Below are 8,818 nucleotides of genomic sequence, written 5' to 3'. Positions count from 1 at the left end.
TTTTGTAGCAAAGGACAAGACTGGACGAACTCTTATATAAAGGAAAGCGCTCCCGAGGACACATGAGAATTACCGTGAAGTTAGTTTTCATTACAAGAAATATGTCAACTTATGAGCCTCACTATTGGTCTCTGAAAGGTCATAGTTTTTCATTTGCGACCTTTTTGTGACAAAAACAGAAGGTCAAAAGCTGTCGGTCATAAACTGAAATTAACGACCTTCTATGTGAGAAGGTCGTAGATGTTTTTGACCAAAATAGAAGGTTGTTAAACCCATGACCTTTTATTTTGGTCACTGGCTGTCTGCTCAGGCCACGCCAGATCCAACGTGCCAATCTGATGTGGCAAAATTGCGACCAATTGAAAAGGTCACTGACAAGATTCAGCCCGGTCCGATTAGGTGTTTTACATGGGCCGAGCCCAACAATTCAGCCTATTTGTTGTTTTTTCCTATGCTTTGATTAGCTACATGGGCCTGGCCCAACAATTTGGCTTTCATGAGCTTCTTCCATTTTTTTGGGCCTCATCCTTTTTGCAATCTACTTCCTTTTTTATTTTCTGAGATTTTATTTTGTTTCATTTCTTAAACGGTCCAGTGCTTTTTGGGCTGTGGCCTTCTTCAGCCCAATTATTTGTCCGGCATTAGATCTCAGCCTTTTGGACCAGCCTCTAGCCCAGTTACACACACACACGTACATCCAACATTATTTCATATTCAAATCAAGAAAATTCCATATCAAATTCAAATCATCCATCGCATCACATCAGGTTTACATAACAAATCATCTCAGGAATACATTTCCTTACACAGGAATATAGAAGGAACAGAGGGAATATGCAATAAGACAATTATGGCACATCCTACAACTTGCCATCCTACAACAAGAATTATATAACAGGAAGAACTTGCTCTCTCTCGTGAGACTTGCTCCAGCTGCGACAACTTGCCATCCTACAACAAGAAGTATATAACAATGAACTTCAAGAACATTACAGGAGCTAAACGCCCAATCAACGTGAAGTGCTCAAAAATGCCTTAGCTAGCATGCATTCAAAATTTAGACACTTGACATAGCCTCATCAAGCATGCAATAAATTATAGAAAGTAAACGAGGACCAGACTTTACAATTACAGACACATCCATCAATCCATGAGGCAAAATCATGTGAATCCAAAAGGAGAGGCAGGAAGGGATACCAATTTTGATCCAGAGGGTACATGAGTGTGGCCTTCTTCCGGAAGAGGTTGGCCCTAACGCACCTTGTATGAGAGGCGCTGGGAGCTCATAGATTGTCCTGGTCAATGAGCAGGTCCTCGCATCCGGTCATACTGCTAGCCTGGGGAACAGGAAAAATGAAAGGAACAATTTAGACTTGGTATTAACGAACAAAGACTGTAACCAATAGCAGATTAAGCACCAATTTTCTTGGATGCAAGGAGAAGAACGAGCAAAACAGCACAGAGATGTGGGACAATGCTGTACCTGTAGATGATGTTCGCAGCCAAGGAAGACATGGGGCCAGCCTTAAATGTGCGCGTGCTTCACCGGTGCATGCATCACCATAGCAGCCAAGCAAGTAGACATCATCGACATCTACTCACCGCTTTCCTGGCAATGGAGAAAGAGTCAAACAAAAAAGTATTAGACCATGATATGACACCAGACCATAGATTAGTAGCTTTAAATCACAAAGTATATCCACAACACCATAAAATAGTCCCAAACCCATGTTATTTGAGTATATCGCATGTAGTTTATTTTCATGAGTCCAGAAACATGGAAGGGTTCAATACAGTCCTAATATACATTCATATTACAGTAGCTCTATAAGTCCAGAAATATGTTGTATATGCATGATAAGTCCAGAAACCCCAGTGCTATTTATTTACTGGTTTTACTGAATCACACACATTACTGCCCTTATTTGAAATCTCTCGCATGAATCTAGGTGCAGGGTAGATGCCTTTTTTATATGTTCTACATTACTACCCCAAGAAACATTGGCTTTGAACGCTTGTGCCAACTCGTTTATCAACAGACATATTCTAGCAGAGAGGCACTCTGATTTGCCTGTGTGGATCTAAACAATTCCCCTCGCTCTACGAGAAGCTACCGAATAAACAGTTTCACACATCTGTTGATTGGTTTTGATACTCATAACAAAAGGATGCAGCATATAAACAGCAGCCACAACACAACTACAACGCGGCTCAAATTTCAAAGTTGTTGTGATGTGCCTGTAGCATGCTGCCTAAGCAACGACAATGCATAGTGGTACAGCCGAGAGATCAGTAGCATCAACACGTTTAGCCCTACTTGGATCACACGCCCACGTACAGGCCCCAGAGACAATTCAACTAAATTGGCCAGGTTCGAGCAGAGCACAAAGTCAAAGACAAAGTATATATCAGTGCCTACAATCTTCAGTTCAGTACACATCTCTTTAGAACAGAGTAATATTCAAAATTCATATATCAGTATGTATTCAGAATTGAACCACCAACGACAGCTTTACTAAATCTCTTTAGTAGAGAGTAAACGCCAGCAAACTAATTTCATCTCGAAGGTTAGTTTTGCAACAGCAACAAGCATTAAACACGCTACTCTTGTTACTATAGTGCAGTTCAGTACTATAGTTCAGTACCATATGCCTACAATCAGACACAAGCTTCAGTACAGTCAAAGTATAATTACAAATAGGATTAAGAATCAAAGTTGTTACTCATGGGATCGTGGCACAGAGCGTTCAGTAAAGAGTATAACACAAGCTACACTTATAAACACAAGCTTCAGTTCAGTGCAGAAATAAACAAGCCTCAGATTGTGAGCAGCAGTGTTAGATTGTTTACCTTCAGAGTTCTTCTCCCACCTCCACATCCTTCACAAAGCCACCCTCCACCTGACCAAATCAAGTTTTCAGTTCAATAATCAACACCATTCACCTCTTCATCCTCACTATTTCTGCCCAGACACAGTCACATGAACAACATTCAGCTACACAGAAAGGAGACAAATCGATCCGGGATGAACAAGGTACTAGGATACATTACCTCATGCCGTCCACGGGGACGCACTTGTCGTGGCACGTGCATTATCAAATGGGATGAACCCCCCAATGAACTCCAGGACAACGTCCTCACTGGCGTTGGCCTTGGCGGCCACCATCCAAGTCGCGCACGCCCTCGCCATCAGGGGCGGCGAGCTCCTGGGCCTCCTCTGCCAGCGCGCCCTGGTCGGACTCGTCGCCGCGCTCGTCGTCCTGGTTAATTGCATGCACACAATGACCACCACTATCACAATATGATGTTTATACAATATCTTAAGTGATCTTAAATAGCTAGCAACAAAGTCTACTGCAACATCTCAGTCAATTAAATCACATATGATTGTGGGACTTTGATTAACCAAAACAGTGAAAATCAATCTATTGTAAGACAAAATAATGCTCATTTAACAAAATATCAACACCAAGCACTCATTCAACTGCACCAAATTAACAGTGCCATAATTTGTATGGTTAATGTTCAAACACACATGTGAAATCATATTGTCAAATGCATGCACATATACCACTAATATCTTTGCAGCAACATTTGCCTGCCATTTTACACATTAAATTAGATTAAGCATGTGAAGCAGTTAGACATGCATCTCCATTTTCACGACAGAGAATGGTAGAAGAAAACAAAATTTACCAGGTTACTGACAGGCAGCAAAGTAAGCAAGCGAGCAAGCAAAACCCTGCAACTCACTGTTGCAGATGCCGTCATCCTTCTTGTGGGTGTAGCGGCCGGCCTCAGGCATCATCGCGGCCAGGAGGAACCCGCCGCCAGAGCAGACAAGGGGTGTGGGGCAGGAAGCGCTCCAACTCCAAGGCGGCCACGCGCAGGGCGGGGGCTCCTCCAATGGAGCGCGCGGGGCGACGGAGCCGTGCGCGCCTGGACTCCATGTCTGAAGGAGCATGGAACATGGTGTCAACATTCCCCTTCTACCTCTCACTGCCAATTGGTGCCTGCCAAATAAATTCAAATCCTTGAGTTGACAGTTACCCATGTTGCTCAGTTTCTTGGTTCAAACAAGCTAAGGTAAAACCATCTGAACTATGTAAGCCTGAATTATGTAAGCTCAACCCTTAACAGATACATCTCCCAGACTAACCAAGGATTTGAGTTCTTATTTCAGCCAGATTATCTAACCAAGGTAGCTGCAGTGGTTCAGTTTAATCTTGAACCAGTTAACAGTTTCAATGTAGTTAGTCTTTCAGTAAGTAGAAGCTAGTGAAGTACAGCAATGAGCAATCACCTCCATGGCTACCAGATTCCATAATACTAGTTGCTTTACGGAGGTGCTGGTGTAGCTAATCTCTGGTGGAAGCATTACACCTCAAAGGATACTTCAGCAAACAGAGACCACACTTTACATTTGAATCCGCGGGAATTTTAACACATATACAGGTACTCATATTAGACATAGTTTATTATCTCTAGATGAAAAACCCTTTTCCTCGATGTTTATGTACAAGGACAGCACAATTCTAGTAGACTTACTGAGATAATCATCGCTAGATATGGAATTACTTTGATCGATCTGCTTGTTCAAGGCGGGGCAGTTGAGGAAGGCCGTCGTCTCCAGCATGCACGGCTTAATGTCGCCGCCAAACTTCTTTGAGTTTATGTACAGCCCAGCTTTCCGACCAATCCTGCTATATCAATTACAAGTGTGAATTTTTATGCAGTAGCAAAGGCTGACTACTCAGTGACCACTCACAATCAGTACTCTGTCTATAACAAATGCCTACAGGAGCAACACGATAATGCGTGGGCAAACAAGCAATGCGAGAGAAATGAATCATCTGAACCAAACATCTGGAGAAAAGAGCACGGCATATGGTGATGTTTTACTAGCTAGTGTAGCGTAGGAGCAACAGAGTTCCTCCAACAACCGTGAAGTGCGAAATTTTCTTTCAAAGAAACAGTGTGGCACTGCCTAATCTGGGAGAAACCGAGTTCCTTCAATAACCGTGAACCGCGAAATTTCCCTTTCAAAGAAACAGAGTAGGTATTATATATGCCACGCAAAGATGCACCGAATTTGTTGGCCATCACGGCAGTAGAACAGCGGGCACCACATCATCTAAGGAACAAACACGTCATCAGACGGAAATAGCGGCGTGTGCTCATCTATCCCTGCGCTACCATTTGGTGAAACTTGACTTATGCTGAGACGAATCTAGTAGTCGAACAGTTTGCGTGCGTGCGCCCGGAGCAGGGGCGGATCTAGTAGTCAAAAGAAAATCACAACAGATGGATGGTACGTATTTCTGTTACCTTGCCTTGATCTGACCGCCGCTGCAGATTCACCACGCCGAACCGGAGTCAACCTGCGATAATGGGAGGGAAAGGGTTAGGATTTTTGGCGTTGCTGTTCTAGGCGGTTCAGAGGAGAGAGGCGACACGGAGGAGAGGGAGGAGGGAGGGGATGGGGTGGGAGTGGCGGGAGGGAGCACAGGCTAGTGGGGGAAGATGCGAGCGGGGCGAAGCTTACCTGCGCCGTCGTCTGGTCGCCGAGGTTTCTCCGCCGCCGTGCCGCTCTCCCGCACCGCACGGGATCATAGTGCGCGGGTCGGCCCGGATTGCCATCGACCGGATCTCGGCCACCGCCGGGGGCGCGAGCGCGAGCAGGGCGAGGGCGAGTGCGGCAAGGAGCGCCGCGGCGTGCGGCGGTGCGGTGGCGGCCATCGAGGTGGTTGGTGCGATCTTGGTGGAGGGGACGGGGAGAGGGCGGAGACGGTGAGATTTGGGATTTGGTGGGCATGCGGTCGCGTGATTTGTCGGTAAAGGCAGGCGACGGGCTGAGGGCTCCTCGCCGTCGACGGGCTGAGGGTCGGCCAAGGTGAGGGGCGGCGGTTAGGGTTTCGGCGAGCGGGTGCGGGTGCGGGATTGGAATGGTGGTGAGTGGGTGCGTGGGGATTGCGGGTACGATGGGGAGTGGGGGCGTGGGTGAGAGGGTGAGGGGTGAGGGCTGTCCTTGGATTCGGGAGCATCGGACGGTGTCTGAGGCATGATCCGCTTTTGGACCAATCAAAACGCAGCAAGAAATTTGAAGACTTTATGACCATCTAAATTGATCTTAATCGATTAAAGATAAGTTATTTCATGAATTCATTTTTTATTTTTTGAGTGCTCAAAATGAATTTTATTGTAAAGGATCAACCAAATATTTGTTCAAATAATCTCATATTGTGTATAAGGATGCATCTTCGAATGGCAAACAATGTTGCCTAAGAGAGTTTTCATTTTCTTTGGACGAAAAATCGATTTTCCATTTTTTGAGTGCCCAAAATGATTTTTTTGTGAAGGACCTACCATATATTTGTTGCAAAACTGTACCAAATCAATTTTTTAAAATACTAGGACATATTTAATGCACAATTGATCAAATGATTGGGTATCAAAAATTTTGATCCACCTCTCATGAAAAAGACAAATTTCCGCTCATTCAGCAGGAAACGGGTCAAATTTGAACTGCAGCGTCCTCATTGTTTGTTATTTATTTTTTTCTAAAAATCATTTCTAGGTACAAAAGTATCTATTTAATCAGGAAAAACACCAAAAAAATCCAAGATTCAAGCACTAGCTAGGAACGGTCATTCCCGCCGTTTTGACCGCATTTTGAAATGGGCATAAAAAATTCAAAAAAATCAAAAAAATGGAAAACCTTCACATTGTGTCATTATATGTGACCAAGTTACCAGGAAAAATAATAACCTTGTAATACGGCAATTCTTTTAAAAAACTGTTCTCAGAAACGAGCTATCATGTGTGAAGATCAATGGCTTTCAAGCCAAATGATCAATCTTATGGCCACATTCATGGCATAGTTTGTTCAAATGATCTCATATTGTGCACAAGGGTGCATATTGGAATTGCAAACAATATTGCCTAAGGAAGTTTTTATTTTCTTTGGACGAAAAAACCATTTTCCATTTTTTGAGTGCCCGAAAGGAGGTTTTTTTGTGAAGGACCTACCAAATAATTGTTGCAAAATTGGACCAAATCATTTCTCTAAAATACTAGGCCATATTTAATGCACAATTGACCAAATGGTTGAGTGTAAAGAGTTTTGATCCACCTCTCGTGAAAAAGACAAATTTTCGCCGATTCAGCTGGAAGCGGGTCAAATTTGAACTATAGCTGCCTTGTAGTTTGCTCTTTATTTTTTCCAAAAATCATTTCTAGGTACATAAGTATCTATTTAATTAGAGAAACACCAAAAAAATTTCAAGATTCAACCACTAGCTAGGAACGGTCATTCCCGTCGTTTTGACCGCATTTTGAAACGGACATAAAAAATTTAAAAAAATCAAAAAATTGGGAAACCTACGCATTGTGTCATTATATATGGCCAAGTTCCTAGGAAAAATAAAAAACTTGTAATACGGCAATTATTTTAAAAAAGTGTTCTCAGAAACGAGCTATCGCGTGTGGAGATCAATGGCTTTCAAGCCAAATGATCAATCTTATGGCCACACCCATGGCATAGTTTGTTCAAATGATCTTATATTGTGCATAAGGGTGCATATTGGAATGGCAAACAATGTTCCCTAAGGAATTTTTCATTTTCCTTGGACGAAAAAATCATTTTCCATTTTTTGAGTGCCCAAAAGGAGGTTTTTTTGTGAAGGACTTCCCAAATAATTGTTGTAAAATTCGACCAAATCAATTTTATAAAATACTAGGACATATTTAATGCACAATTGACAAAATGGTAGGGTGTAAAAAGTTTGCATCCACCTCTTGTGAAAAAGACAAATTTCCGCCGATTCAGTTGGAAGCGGGTCAAATTTGAACTGCAGTTGCCTCATAGTTTGCTATTTATTTTTTCCAAAAATCATTTCTAGTTACATAAGTACCTATTTAATCATAAATACATGGTTTGGTGGCGATACGTCGAGGTTTGGGTGGTGGCCGAGGGCCCCAACTCTAGAGCGCGTAAACTCACATGCCCGCCGCGTGGTCACCGCGTGACCGTGGCGTTGCCATGTGTTCTGGGCGGCCTAGGTATGTCTAGTGGGTTGGGCACTCCCCAGGTAGGTGCTAGGAATAAAATTACAACATAAGATTCTAACGAGGAGACCGATCGATGCTCAAACATGAATTAGCAACCCAAGTGTTTGATTAGCGGTACGGGAAATGTACATGGCTAATGGGCGTGAGTTTTGGCTGAGGGTGATCAGTTACTAAGGAGACCGTTTTCACAAATTTTCAGCTCAAAAGGAGGAGCCTAGGTGGTACTTGCTTTGCAAAGTACCACACTGGACATAAATACGAATGTTGAAGCTGGGCTCAAAATAATGAATGGATTGAGCTGGCATTTGGTGGAGGATGGTTATTTGGGCATAGGAAAACACTGTAGAAAATGGATACTATTTGTACATGCCAAAGTGGTTGATAGAGGCGAGGGTGTCCCGATCTTTCGATGAGATGATAACTATCGATTTGGTGGAGACGACTTTGACGATCCGACTACAAACGTGCACGACGTTGCGCCTTAGCAATCGCTAAACCAATCTCCTGAGGTTACTGACGATGCCGGAAGCACGGTCAGCCTGACCACGAAGGTCTATTCCTGCAAGCAATCGAAGAACGAGTAAGAATATGATAAAGCAATCTGAATATTGCAAATATATATGAGGTATTGATAATGGTGGGGATCCGTAAGCGGTCTTGGTCTGGTCGTTGGACACAAACGAAGTACACGAAGTTGCAATGGCTAAATTTTAACTTAAACAAATTCCAAGGAAAAAGCTACTAGATG

The 8,818-nt window shown here is 43.3% G+C and overlaps 1 long non-coding RNA gene across 5 annotated transcripts; it reads right to left on the bottom strand.

The window, feature by feature from the left end:
- Nucleotides 1-706: 706 nt before the first annotated feature.
- On the bottom strand, nucleotides 707-5,991 carry LOC125552961. 5 transcript variants are annotated; one of them, XR_007303868.1, is made up of 9 exons: nucleotides 5,546-5,991; nucleotides 5,329-5,381; nucleotides 4,549-4,700; nucleotides 3,697-4,013; nucleotides 3,052-3,260; nucleotides 2,851-2,962; nucleotides 1,484-1,609; nucleotides 1,198-1,337; nucleotides 707-951 (listed from the first exon to the last, which is right to left on the bottom strand). It is a non-coding gene; the product is annotated as an uncharacterized LOC125552961 (long non-coding RNA). The 5 variants fall into 5 exon arrangements; XR_007303872.1 differs by having other exon boundaries at nucleotides 3,709-4,013; XR_007303866.1 differs by having other exon boundaries at nucleotides 3,754-4,013.
- Between the last annotated feature and the right edge of the window lie 2,827 nt (nucleotides 5,992-8,818).

Source organism: Triticum urartu, chromosome 1 (assembly GCF_003073215.2).
Source record: "Triticum urartu cultivar G1812 chromosome 1, Tu2.1, whole genome shotgun sequence".
NCBI classification, from domain to species: Eukaryota; Viridiplantae; Streptophyta; class Magnoliopsida; order Poales; family Poaceae; genus Triticum; species Triticum urartu.
This window is presented reverse-complemented; position numbering and strand designations above follow the sequence as displayed.